The sequence below is a fragment of the Notolepis coatsorum genome (genome assembly GCF_963971535.1).
Source record: "Notolepis coatsorum genome assembly, chromosome: 1".
In the NCBI taxonomy this organism is placed as follows: Eukaryota; Metazoa; Chordata; class Actinopteri; order Aulopiformes; family Paralepididae; genus Notolepis; species Notolepis coatsorum.
The window spans coordinates 79,290,155-79,304,595 of NC_140165.1; the positions used below are offsets into that span (position 1 = coordinate 79,290,155).

The 14,441-nt window shown below is 43.1% G+C and overlaps 1 protein-coding gene across 1 annotated transcript in view; it reads right to left on the bottom strand.

Annotated features, from left to right (window-relative positions):
• The window catches only part of LOC311235582 (mothers against decapentaplegic homolog 1-like), a 62,067-nt gene extending 47,913 nt beyond the window's left edge, over positions 1-14,154 (bottom strand). The window contains exon 1 of the mRNA XM_084323049.1: positions 14,048-14,154. The gene's annotated coding sequence lies outside the window, so the exon portion shown is untranslated. The remainder of the gene's footprint in view (positions 1-14,047) is intronic.
• Between the last annotated feature and the right edge of the window lie 287 nt (positions 14,155-14,441).

Here is a 14,441-nt window from a genome sequence, read left to right on the forward strand (position 1 = left end):
AGTACCGGAGGGGACTTGTGCTATGTATGACTTAGTCCACATTGCAGCCGGCTTGTGGGAGGCAAGAAACAGCGTCCGTGACAGGGGAGGGTTGAATTGGATGATACGAAATTGGGATGGGAGAAAAATATAGAAAAATGGGAGAAAAAGTGAATCAAAATTTAAAAAAAAAGCAAGTGACTCCACTCAACATCTGGATCTCAATGACCTAAGGTCATTGCTAATACCAATCTCTAGCAACCATGAATTTGGACCCGGGCGCAGTTCGGCCATCTTTAAGACCTGGCACTCACTAGGGCTTTGTGTATTGGGGGATCTGTTTAGGGATGGTGTGTTGATGTCGTTTCAGCAACTGCAAACACAGTTTAACCTCCCAAGAAACAATTTTTTTGGTTTCCTGCAAATACGACATTTTATTAACTCACTACAGCTGCCAACGCCACTGGGCTCCCTTTACAGTAAAACAGCGAATTTCTTATGCAACTGTAGTAAGGTATCACATTTCATTTCAGCGTTTTACTCACTGCTGTACTCACTGGACTCCCAGGAGTTACCAACTTACCATCCCTCCGCAAATGGGAAAGAGATTTTAACAGTGAATATATTGAAGACGACTGGCAGGAGGCCATTGACTCAGTTAAAAAGGTTTATACTTGTAACAGACTAAGAGAAACACAATATAAAATTCTTCACAGATTACACATCACACCTGTGTTACTAAACAAAATGGACCGTTCAATATCTCCTTTATGTTCGAAATGTCAAACAGATCTGGATACCTGGATATCACTACTTTTGGGTAAAAGAGATAAAGAGATAGGTATATATATAGATGAAAAGGCATGTGTCTGATAGGGATATATTATTAAAAGATTGTATAATTGGCTGATATGAACATAGATAATGTATGTAAAAGCTAAATAGTATATTATGCTGTATTGTATTATGAATTAATTATGAGTAGGTATTATTGTATTGTATTATGAATTCATAAGGCGTATATATTGTTGTATTGTATTATGAATTTGATTAGGGTTTTTATTGTTGTTTTAATTGTCTGTATGACATGTGAATGTTGTGAGTGTATAAGTCTGTAACTGTATTTTACGTGTTATGGACCCCAGGAAGAATAGCCCCAGCACTGCTGTGTAGGGCTGCAACGATTAGTCGACATAATCGACAACGTCGATTATAAAAAATTGTCGGCGAGGAATTGTTGCGTCGATTAGTCATTAAAAAAAATTAAAAAAAATGTGCACTACCTATCTTTGTGAAAGTGGCTTCTCAGCTCTGGTCCAGCCAGCTGAAGACTTCTTAGCTTAACATAACAGACCGACAGTAAGTTTGGGGGAACTAATGGGATAACTGGGGATGTTGTTTGGTCCTGACAAGAGTCTCAAAGCAACTCTGAGGTCATGCTCAATGTCCAATCTGTTCCTCTGCTCTGTCTTCAGCTGGACCAGAGCTGAGAAGCCACTTTCACAAAGATAGGTAGTGCACATTTTTTTTATTAAAAATTATAATTTTATTGGGAATGTAAGTGTTTATCCAGGTTCTGGGGCCAAGTGGCACATGAGTTAAAGGGGAACTCCAACATTTTGGGAAATTAGCTTATTTAACATCTTCCCTGGAGTTAGACAAGAAGATACATACCTTTTTTGTCTCTGTGCATGCATTTTAGCTTTGGGAATAGACGCTCCGTTAGCATAGCTTAGCTTCATCACTGGAAGTGAGGCAGGACAGTAGCCTTACAGTGCCTTACAGTGTATTGCAAGGTCTGACATTGACCAAACTTGATATGCATGACCTTGGTGGGCTCTAGGTCAACTCCTGAAAAGGGGGTCAATGTCAGACTTTGCAATCAAAAGTTAGGGGGCTAATAACCCTTGCCATAATTTCAGTGCGCCCCCTAACTTTTGATTGCAAGGTCTGACATTGACCCCCTTTTCAGGAGTTGACCTAGAGCCCACCAAGGTCATGCATATCAAATTTGGTCAATGTCAGACCTTGCAATACACTGTAAGGCACTGTAAGGCTACTGTCCTGCCTCACTTCCAGTGATGAAGCTAAGCTATGCTAACGGAGCGTCTATTCCCAAAGCTAAAATGCATGCACAGAGACAAAAAAGGTATGTATCTTCTTGTCTAACTCCAGGGAAGATGTTAAATAAGCTAATTTCCCAAAATGTTGGAGTTCCCCTTTAAGCGACATTTTCAAGGTGAAAATAAAGAAGGATCCGGGAGCTTTCTTACTGGGACACCCATCAAAGGAAATTCATTTGACACCCTTACAATTCAAACGATTTGATAAACTTCTACTTTCAGCCCGGAAATGCATTATGATAAACTGGATTAAGGATAAGCCTCCATCTATACAAATGTGGTATAGAGAGATCTTCGGTGTGCTACCCCATGAAAGACTCTGTGCAATGCATAGAGGCAACGACGCTTCCTTTCAGGAGGTGTGGGCCCCACTATTAGACTATTTTCCTGCTGAAATTTCTCGGATCCTTCTAAAGGCCCAATGCCCCATTGTATGGACAGACCTAGGATAGAAAAAAATAAATATATGTATGTCGACATGTGAATGGGCTCGAGGCAAGTGCAATACTGTACAGTGCCTGTCTTGGTTTGCTTTCCTTTTTGTTTTTTATTTTGCTTGCTTATGGTGTGGATGAAGGCATAGATGAACTGGAGGAACCCCCCCCCCCCCCCCCCCTGTCCAAATGTGTGTTTTTGTAATGTAAGTAACTGTACGTGAAAAATCTTTTAAAAAAACAATAAAAAAATAACATCTGGATCTCCATCAGATAGCTGGCTTTACGACCAATCTCCTGCAGTCATTCAAAGCACGTTTTGGAGAATTTTGTGCGTGCGCCGTGCACTGGTCTTTTCAAGTTCATCACTCATCCACATGAGTGTGTGCAGTGGACAAAATCGACCTGACATGCATCCCCGGGGTCTCTATCGGAGACTTTGAGCTGGAAGTTGCTGACCTGAAGGCATCAGACATGTGGATAAGTAAGTTCAAGTCACTTAACACTTTGAGTGCCAACAACGCTATATGTTGTTAGTTCATGCCGACCGTTGAATGCCAGCAACGACATATAGTTTTTGTTTGTCGTTTTTTTTTATATTAGCGATTTGAATTCATATTTCATCAATCTAGTCTCACGTTAGTGCAGCAACCTCTCTCTGAGCTCCATTGGGAAAATACCGCCCCCTATCGTCTCTCCCTGTGTAACTGCACCCCATTGGATTAGACTGATGGGGGGGGAATCCAGTTTCCTCATTTTACTTATCCGGCAAGCCATCCGGAGAGATCCAAGTCTTCGCCGACCCTCAGAACAGCGTGGAATCGGTATTTCCAGTACCCAGCGCTGAATCAATAAACTGTATGATTCTCAATACCGTGACGTAGGGGTGGATGGTATAAGCGGTATACGGTATAAACGGTATGAATTTGCTCTACGGTATGGATTTTGACAATACCTTGTAACCGGTAGAGCAGCTCTAAAATAGCAATGACATCATGTAACCACAGCGCGACTATTTCACTCGCATTTGCCCCTAAAAATAGATAGAATTAGTCATAGATAATAGATATGTGCAAACTGGAAAAAGTTATTTAGGAGGCTTCGCGCAGTGGGCGTGTCAACACGCAATTGTCATTTCATAATAAACACATCACCACGGCGCACAGTAAGTTTCAATTTCAGTTCCTGGCATTTTTAACCAGTGGAGAAAGGTAAGAGATTTCCCAATGGTTTTTCTTATATGAATTATTCTACGTTAATAAAACATACCTGGTGATCAACTACAGTTTGCTGTGAACATTATGATATGTGTAGTGTTCTGACGGCTGGGCAGCGGGAGCTGGATGCTGGATTTTGCGAGAAGCATGCAGCTGCAGAGCCGCAAAGCGGGGCCGCTGTGCCTGCACAGTGCAATACTCCAATTCAGCCATTGGCAATTCAGCCGTTGGGTGGGGGGCGCTGTTGAGCGGGCCTGTGACCGGACCTGAAAGCGCCCCTGCTCTGCGGCTCTGCAGTTGCATACTATTGGGATTCGTTCGGAGCAGCACGGAGTCTCGACTCAGGACTTATTTTATTTGGAATAGTAGCCTAGTTTTAAGTTAAAATATTATAAATCTACATGCCTTGAGTATGTCATTCTTTATATAGCCTGCCTATCAGGCAAAAAAAAATATTCTAACGGAAACACCGATACCGTGATATATACCGTTACAGTCTATGCTTCAAATTATACCATGATATAAATTTTAGACCATACCGTCCACCCCTACAGTGACGTCACAGACTGTGCGCCAAATCACAAATGGGATGTGTTTCCTTCTATTACACTGTGATTATAGTGCACAGCACGCGCCAGCAGAGGGCAGGGCAGTCTGTCTTTCCATCTCTCAGTCAGACGAGGGACCACAAGTCAGTGGACAGAAATGAAAAATCTTCAACCTGAAGACCAGCTGATTCTTAAAACTTGGAACGAGCTTCCTGTGACATACCACACAATACAGCATGTGAGTATTGCCGTATTGACCATGTTTGGCTCTACATATGCATGTGAGCAGTCACTCTCGCATATGGGGAACATTAAGACCAACCTACACTCACGTTTAACTGATGGAAGCCTCAACGCCTGCATGAAGCTCAACCTCACCACGTATGAACCAGACTACAAGGCCATCAGCAAAACCATGCAGCACCAGAAGTCGCATTAAAAGTAAGACATATTTAATTTATTATACGTTAAAAATATATGTCTCTCTAGGGGAGCTCCAGTAGCTCACCGCGTACCTCGAACGCTATTTCGGCGTCGGGGACAACCGTGCACGACACGGATCTGGGGTAGCGAGTTCGACTCCCGGACAAGCCGTACTTTCTCAGAGTGTCTTTCCCCCCATCTATACCCCCATTCAACCTGTTTCTGTCAGTCATACTTGACCAGAAAAAGCGATAAATGCGAAAAAAAACAGCTGACTGGTCAAAGTTTAAAAAATATATATATATATATATGTCTCTCAATGAAATATATTTAGAAATATTTGGCTTTTATGGCTCTCCCAGTCAAAAAGGTTCCTGACCCCTGCCCTACAGCCATATACTGTACTAGTGTTGTCATTTTTTTTTTTATACAATTATTCGATACATATCCCAAGAGGCCATACATTCATACATTTTATTTACTCCGTTTTCCCGTGATAACTAGTTAATTTAATTAGTTTTCTCGTGATAACGGGATAATCTTCTCGGGATCTCGAGAAAACAAAACGATAGTCTAGTATATATTAAATCACTGCAGGAAACATCATTCAGTGTCGCAATGTCAGAGGAGCAGGTAGCCCCTTTCGTGACTGTGATGTGGTGCATCAAGGGGCTAAGGAGCAGGAGGATATTGATCACCGCAATCAAGGCCCGACAGGCTGAAATAGCATTATGCCTTGCTGTTACAGATAATATACACAATAGTGTGCGTCATCTAAAAAGACGGTTAGTGGGGAGCTCCCGTAGCTCACCGCATATCTCGGCGCTATTTCTGCGTCGGGGAAAACCGTGCTCGTCACGGATCTGAGGTACACGAGTTCGATTCCCGGACCCGCCGTATTTTCTCAGAGTGTCTTCCCCTGCTCTACATCCCATTTCAACCTGTTTCTGTCGGTCATGCTTGACCAGAAAAAGCGATAAACGCTAAAAAAAAAGTTAAAAAAAAAGTTAAAAAATAAGACGGTTAGCAAAGGCTTCAGCTTTACCGGCGGGGCAATCAAAGTGAGCTCTCAAAGAGCACCTACGGGAGGCTGCAACTCGAAACTGGCCCCCGTATGTCCAAACCCCTCCCACCCCCTCCAAATGTACAGTTTCCTCCCCCTCGTATGTATATATTTTCTGTTAGGATCTCTGTTTAACAGTACTGTATATTTTCATATCTTGTATGTCACAAATGTAACAGTACTGTGTATACCTGTGTATGTCATGTACCCCCCTGAAATAAATTAATCCGTTATCACGAGAAAACGATCTTTGTTATGTTGAGATAACGAAATAATAAATCGTTATCACGAGAAAACGGACTTCGTTATCTCGAGATAACGAGATAAATTAATCCGTTATCACGAGAAAACGATCTTTGTTATGTCGAGATAACGAAATAAGTCGTTATCACGAGAAAACGGACTTTGTTATCTCGAGAAAATTATCCCGTTATCACGAGAAAACTAATTAAATTAACTCGTTATCATGGAAAAAGGGAGTAAATTAAATGTATGAATGTATGGCCTCTTAGGGCTTCCGTACATATCGATTTTGAATCGTTTTTTTTTTTATCCACTTTTTCTCCCGTTTTCTATTTTTCTCCCATCCCAATTTTCGTATCATCCAATTCAACCCTCCCCTGTCTTCGAACGTTGTTTCTTGCCTCCCACAAGCCGGCTGCAATGTGGACTAAGTCATACATAGCACGAGTCCCCTCCGATACTCGAGGTAACAGCCGTCGCATCTTTTCACCTGCGCGGCTCGATCTTTCAGCGTCGGGGGTCTGGGCTTTGGAGGGGCCCCGCCCCTGTCGCTTCTTGATTCTACTGCGCAGGCGCACCAACCGACCTGTAGGAGTCGCTGTCCACAACGCCCGATCCCCACCCTTCAGTTTCCCTCCCCGTAATACGGCCAATGTGTATTACTGTGGACGACCAGCTAAACTGAAAGCAATGTGGAGAGCGGGGCTCGAACAGGAGGCATCCTGTTCGAGCCTAGTCTCCAGCATTCGTTGCGAGCGCCTTGCCCACTGCGCCACGTAGCCGCCCTCGATTTTGAATAGTTAAAACAGTTTCAATACTAATTTCCCACAATATCGATACTTTCTGCACTATCGATACCAGCTGGCTTTCTCGCTGTCTTCTCTTCTACAGCAAGTTGTTGATACACATGCACACACACAGCTGCAGTGCACGTATTGCCCATCCCCCTCACAGACCTGTCTTGTCAACAAATCCTCTCATCTCGCTCCGAAGATGGCAAGAGTCCTAGCCTCCGCAACTTGTCGTGACAGCTCCTCTTTCAACATCACTGAAGCATTAAACAAAATGGCCCAGTAAACTATTCACTTTAGTTTAATACATGAGGCGTTGTCTAACGTTATCTCTAGCTGGCTAGCTACTGATAGCTCATGATATCAACGTCTGATAACATCATTGGCATTCGTTTTTGCAGCTGTTGGCTAGCGTTGGCTAACTAGCTATCGTTCTTCATAGCTGTAACTGAACGCCAATGATGCTAGCCTTATGTGATTTTATGAGTTTCAGTTCATAGGAAAATACTTTGACTATAATGGTCAGAAGTAAATTAACTTAGATGCTGTTATGCTTAACATAGTACTATTCACTTTACTTAATTGCTAAGATTAGATAGATTAGATCATTTAGTCCGGACTTTGAGAATGCCTGTGTTAGACCTACAGTATAATACTGCCAGCTGCTATAACAAAACCAAAAACGATCGGTATCGGCAGTGTATCGGCCGATATGGCTCATAGACGATCGGTGATCTGTAACGTGGCAAAAAAACGTGATCGAGGCATCCCTAGCCTACAGCCATAGACCTCCGATATCAGGACCATTAGCGTACAGCCATAGACATCTGATATCAGGACCATTAACCTACAGCCGTTTCCGTTAGAAAAAATTGTTGCCGGTCTCCGTGACCTGCAAGATTTCAACTACCGGACAAATGAGATTAATTCCGGTCATAGTTTATTGAGCTTTAAAACAATTGAGATAGGCAGGCTATATAAAGAATGTCATCCTCAAGGCATGTAGATTTATAATATTATTACTTAAAACTAGGCTACTTTTGCGTATACAGTCATTAATATATTCCAAATAAAATAAGTCCCTCGATACTCCGTCTCCGTGCTGCTGCTGACTTGAAATAAAATAGACCGCGTATGTGGCAGTCGGTCCGACAATAAACAGCAGTCTGTTATAATCACATTTTTATGAGCTAACGAATTCCGTTATATTGGACATTTGTATTAATTATATCAAGCGAAGAACTGAGAAAGCAGAGACACGGCAACATTATCGTGGTTTGCGTGACTACTCTCTCCACCTCAATGTCACGCGGTCGAAAAGGGCGCTTGTCTATTGGACAGTGGAAATGTGTGTGTGGCTGCGATCCTGTGTGTGCGCGCGCGCGTGTGTGTGTGTCTGTGTGTGTACTGCGGAGCCCAGATCAGCGGAGCCGAGTTTTGACATGGCATTGATCCATTGTTCTATTGAAGCACATTATTACCACCATCCTCTCGCTAAACAACTTGTAGACCACGGTGTTTTTATGAGTGCCCACAAGTAGCTGTTTTATTAATAATATAATAAGCCGCGCGCCTCGGTAATAATAATAAGCCGCGTTTTTTCTTCCTTCTTCCCAAGATGCACAGACATAGATAGATAGATAGATAGATAGATAGATAGATAGATAGATAGATAGATAGATAGATAGATAGATAGATAGATAGATAGATAGATAGATAGATAGATAGATAGATAGATAGATAGATAGAGAGATAGATAGATAGATAGAGAGATTAGATGCAGTGTGCTTGTTTTGCAGTGAGTGCTGCGAGCAGTGGTAATAATAATCACTTCCTATATTTGGTTCGCGTTTGGTCCGCTGAAGCGAACCGAGACCTACGTTTTTAAAGGTCTCGCTGACAACGTCGTTGTCATTATTAGAAGCAACGAGGAAACAAATGTAATGATCGTTTCGTTCATCGCATAGGCTATTTAATTTTAGCCTATTTTAATACAATTCAAATAATCAAATTGTGCTTAGACTCAGGGAATTATTTTCACCGGACATTAAGACCGGAGAAATTAAATATGTCGGACTTCAAGAGATTTTGCCGGACAAATACCGGTAATTACCGGCTAACGGAAACGCTGAGCCATAGACCTCTGATATCAGGACCATTAACCTACAGCCATAGACCTCCGATATCAGGACCATTAACCTACAGCCATAGACTTCTGATATCAGGACCATTAGCCTACAGCCATAGGAGGACTATTAGCCTACAGCCATAGAACTCTGATATGAAGACCATTAGCCATAGTCAAGGCCTCTGACATGTGCCGATAGGGCTGATATTGGGTCAGTTTGTCCAAGGCTTAACATAGTACTATTCACTTTACTTAATTGCTAAGATTAGATAGATTAGATCATTTAGTCCGGACTTTGAGAATGCCTGTGTTAGACCTACAGTATAATACTGCCAGCTGCTATAACAAAACCAAAAACGATCGGTATCGGCAGTGTATCGGCCGATATGGCTCATAGACGATCGGTGATCTGTATCGTGGCAAAAAAACGTGATCGAGGCATCCCTAGCCTACAGCCATAGACCTCCGATATCAGGACCATTAGCGTACAGCCATAGACATCTGATATCAGGACCATTAACCTACAGCCATAGACCTCTGATATCAGGACCATTAACCTACAGCCATAGACCTCCGATATCAGGACCATTAACCTACAGCCATAGACCTCCGATATCAGGACCATTAACCTACAGCCATAGACTTCTGATATCAGGACCATTAGCCTACAGCCATAGGAGGACTATTAGCCTACAGCCATAGAACTCTGATATGAAGACCATTAGCCATAGTCAAGGCCTCTGACATGTGCCGATAGGGCTGATATTGGGTCAGTTTGTCCAAGGCTTGTTCTATTTACACATTGAATGGACAACCTATCTCAGTATAAGCACTTCTCTCACATCCACACACACACTATCCAGTACCGTCTGATACCCTGTATCAATGACTCCCTGCACTCTACAGGACAGGAAAATCAATTTACCCCCGCCCCACACACACACACACACACATCCAGACACACACACTAATAGCTAACAAGACTAAATGGAGAGGATGGGGGGGGGGGTGAAGGAGAGAGAAGAACAGAGGAATAGGAGGAGCATTAGACGGATGGACAGAGGAAGGACAAAGGGGTAGATGGATGGAAGAGAGGGGAGAGGGATGGGAGGAAGAAGAGGTAGAGCTTTGGTGGAAAGAGCAGCAGAAAGGAGAGAAGGAGGGAGGGAGGGAGGGAGGGATGGGTGGATAGATGGATGGATGGGGATAGAAGGAAGGATGAAGGGATAGAGGGAGGGATGGGTGGAGCAGGGATAAAGGAGTGGATGGAGGGATAGAGAGATATAGGGATGGATTGAGGGATGGATGGATGGAAGGTGTTCTGTTGCAGCCACAATCCTCACTTCCCTTCCCCCTGAGGAATGGCACTCTCTATCCTCCAGTCTGACAAATACATTATTTATAGATGGAGAGAGAGAGAAACTAGAGAGAGAAGAGACAAACAGACAGAGAGACAGACAGACAGAGAGAGAAACAGAGAAAGGGAAACGAGAGAGAGAAGAGACAGACAGACAGACAGACAGACAGACAGACAGACGGAGAGAGAGAGAGAAAAAGATAAAAAAGAAACGAGAGAGAAGAGACAAACAGACAAAGAGAGAGAAGTGGGTGGGTGGGTATTTCTCAGCAGGTGTGGACACCCACTAGGGCAGGGCAATATGCCCCAAGTATCAAATCACAATATCTTTCTGACTTTTGACAATATAACAGTATAATTTTCCAGTAGGTGATGTGATGCGATATATTTTATGTAGGCTAGTTTTCATGGTGCTTTTGGTGTTATTTTACAAAAAAAGGAATATTTTTTTTTATCAACTTAAAAACAAACAGTATATTTTTTACTATATGTATTACGGGTGTAATGGTATGTATTCATTCATACTGAACGGCTCGGTACAAGACGTTCGGTTCAGTGCGCGTATGAACCGAATTAATAGTACTACATGGCACTACAGGGTACTACATGTCTGCTCCTTTGCAGCACCACAAACATGGGAACTCTCTAACTCTTCCCCCCCCCCCCCTGACCAAGGTGATGGATGCCTCGGGGTCTTGGCCAAGCTTGTAGTGACTGCTCTACATGCACCTCCGAGGCCTTGGATCAGTTATTCTCCGCCGTCTGTCCGTGGTCCTGTCAACTGATTAACAGACTGTTAACAGATTAACAGTCAACGCGGTTTCATTGCTGGGTTAAGTACTTCTATTCTATTCACATAATACGCTTACTTCATATATCTAGTCCATTCACATATATGCCTACCACTTGTATCTATTGCTATGTCCGCCTACTACAATCTCATGAGCTGTCTAACGCCTGTCCCGTCTCCCTGTCTTCCTATGACTTGCTGTCCTGGAGTGTTGTCCGGAGTGTTGGACGTCCCGTGACGAAGGCCGGGAGATTGCGACCCCCTCTGCGTGCCCCCCTGTCTCCGGAGGTCTCGTAGTGGTGACCGGAGTGCCGGATGTCCCGCGATGATGTCGGGGAGTTCGCGACCCTCTCTGCGCCACCCCCTATCTCCCTGTCTCCGGCTGTCCCTGAGCAACGACCGGAGGGTTGAATGTCCCGTGACTAAGACGGGGAGGACGTGACCCTCTCTGCGCCGCCCCTGTGCCTCAAATAGATCCGCTATCAACTCTATCTTTAATCTTTCAAAATGTTCAGTTGCTATCGCTATTAGCTCTATCTTTAATTTTTCAAAATGTACAGTTGCTATTGCATGCACTCATCTGTGTTTCACCACACACATGAGTGCATGCTTACCAACTGTCCGTCTGCAACACTACTATCACCAACATCTAAGAAGGGAGATCCCCCCTTGAACGGCCCTTCTAAGGTTTCTCTCCTCCACACTGCCTGTGGAGCTTTTTTCCCTATTGTTAGGTTTTAGTGAGTTTTTCCTTACCTTCGCGTGGGGTATGTCTGGGAGTGCTTGCATTCTTTCATTTATTTGCATTCATCTAAAAAATGTTTGGACCCTATGGTGTTCTTGTTCTGTTCTTGACTTATTGTTATGTTGTCTTCTTGACCTGTTTAAAGAAGACCTGTACGGCCCATGGGGACATTAACGTGTGTTGTCGGGCCCTATAAATAAATTTGATTATGATTATGATTATGATTAGTCCAACTTAAACCATGCAAGTGTAGAACGGAACTTTTAATTGTGTGAAACTTAAATTCAGACTCGGAGTTCCCCCTGGTGACATCCTAGCAACTGACTTTAGCATTTAGCACAGACCAGCCTAGCAACTGACTTTAGCATTTAGCACAGACCAGCCTCATCAGTATGTCGAACGTGCCAGAGCTTGAGGGCGACAGTGGCTCAGGCGGTAGAGTGGTCGTCTGGTAATATGAAGGTTCCCGGTTCGATTCTGGCTCCTGCCGGCAGCGTTAAGCAAGACACTTAACCCCCAACTGTTCCCAATGAGCACCTTGCATGGTTGCCTCCACTGTCTGTGTGTGAGGGGAATGGGTGAATGTGAGGAATGAGTTGTTAAAGCGCTTTGGATAAAAGCTGTTATATATTAATACAATAATCCATTCCTGTATCCTGCAAGGCAAGTGGATAGGACGAAGACAGCGTGCCACCATAGTTCAGCTGAAATGGGGTTATGTCACTGTGTGTGAGTACGTCAAACATGATTGCTCATTTGAAACAACCTCATCCAAATGTGGATATCACTGGTACAAGGAAAAAACTGTGCAAAGCCAGCTCCCCGGCGTGGCGTTTAAGCAGCTTCTCCCTGCTAACTGAGACACCGGACAAAACACCAGTGTTTTTATCACAATGGATCTGCAACCATACTCAGTTGTAGAGTAGTGCACGTTTTAAAGATGTAGAACGTGATTGAGCCCGCGCCACTACCAAGTCAGACAATGCTAAAAATATTCTGATTCAGAATGCAAATCAATGAAGCTGGACTGGATGCCAAATTGAATGCAACCGTGACTTTTGTGCACACCCCTAATATTTATACATCATGGGACGACGGTATAGTAAAAATCCATACCTTTGCATTGATCCATGACGGTATACCTTCATATTCTGTATACCTTCCAGCGCTAACACACACACAGTTTCATCAGTGTAAATGAGTGAGCGAAATATGGATAATGGGGGTGATTTGTATCTCAGTAAGAGTGTGTGTGTGTGTGTAAGCATGCATACCTCTATGGCCATGTGTATCTGTGTTAAATCTCTGTACAACTTGACTAGTTAATATGATCAACTAGCTACAGCCCAGACACTAGGCTACAGTGTCTCTTTAACAACGACCAAGGTTAGGAGATGGCATTTGGCCTATTTCTTCAGTTCTAGTGTGAAAACATAACACCGCCATAGAGCCAATCTTTGTTATGATTCTCTCACTAGGGCAATTATTTGTTTACCTTTCTTGTCATATCTGGTATCTGTGTACGTCATGTAAATTCTGTATTTGATGTACGTCTGACCAAGACCTCTTGGTCACTTTCTGGTCAGACGCTTTGTGTGTAGTACACATGTTGTCTCTGATTATAAACTGATCTCTGTGGAAGCAGAAATAAACTATGTTCTATATTTTTATACAAATTGACTCAATCTGAATTCCTACCGCTTACTGTTTGGCTCATTTGAATATTCCACAACACCACATACAGGAATAGAATAGATATGGGGCACATAGTCCATATAGGTGTGAGTGTGTGTGTGTGTGTGTGTGTGTGTGTGTGTTAGAGAGAGGGGAGAGAGAAAGGGCCTACATTCTTCCACATAAACACGTTTACCAACAAGACAAAAGCACAGGCAGTCAGACCATGTACAGCCTACATTTTAAAGGAGGGCGAGGGTATCTTTATTCCTCTTAATAATGTACACTTTAAACGGGGAGAATCAAAACAATAACCCATTTATATAATGCGCGGTTGAGACGCAACTTCGTGGATCGTTGGAGAGAGGACACACAATAGACCTAAAAGTTGAACGCGTCGACAATGGTTTATAATAAGAGTAACCATGTTTTAGAAACAAACATATCTACTTAGTAACAAACAATATATGCGCCGGAACTTTAATGCACTTTTAAATGTAATACAAGTTAGCATTAGTTAAAACAAACATACCTTATATAGCACTCCCAAAAACAACAGTCCCGACTTGTTCTTGTGAGCGGCTCCCTCTCTGCAGCGGCCTCACTACACTACAGTCACAACGCCATTCGCTGCACCGCGCAATAGGGGATATCTGCAGAGCCGCAAGCCCAACGTCTGGGCGGGGCTTCGTGGCTTGTACTCGGTTTGAGGCGGTAATTCGGGGCTTGTACTCGGTTTGACTGTGATTGATTGATTGATTGATTGATTGATTGATTGATTGATTGATTGATTGATTGATTGATTGATTGAAAAGTGTATTAACAGATTGCAGAATGGGTACAGTACAGTACAGCTCAACAATTGTTAAGGGGATGCAGACCAGAGAAAGACTTTCGTCTTGTTTACATCAGGGTCCCGCATTTTC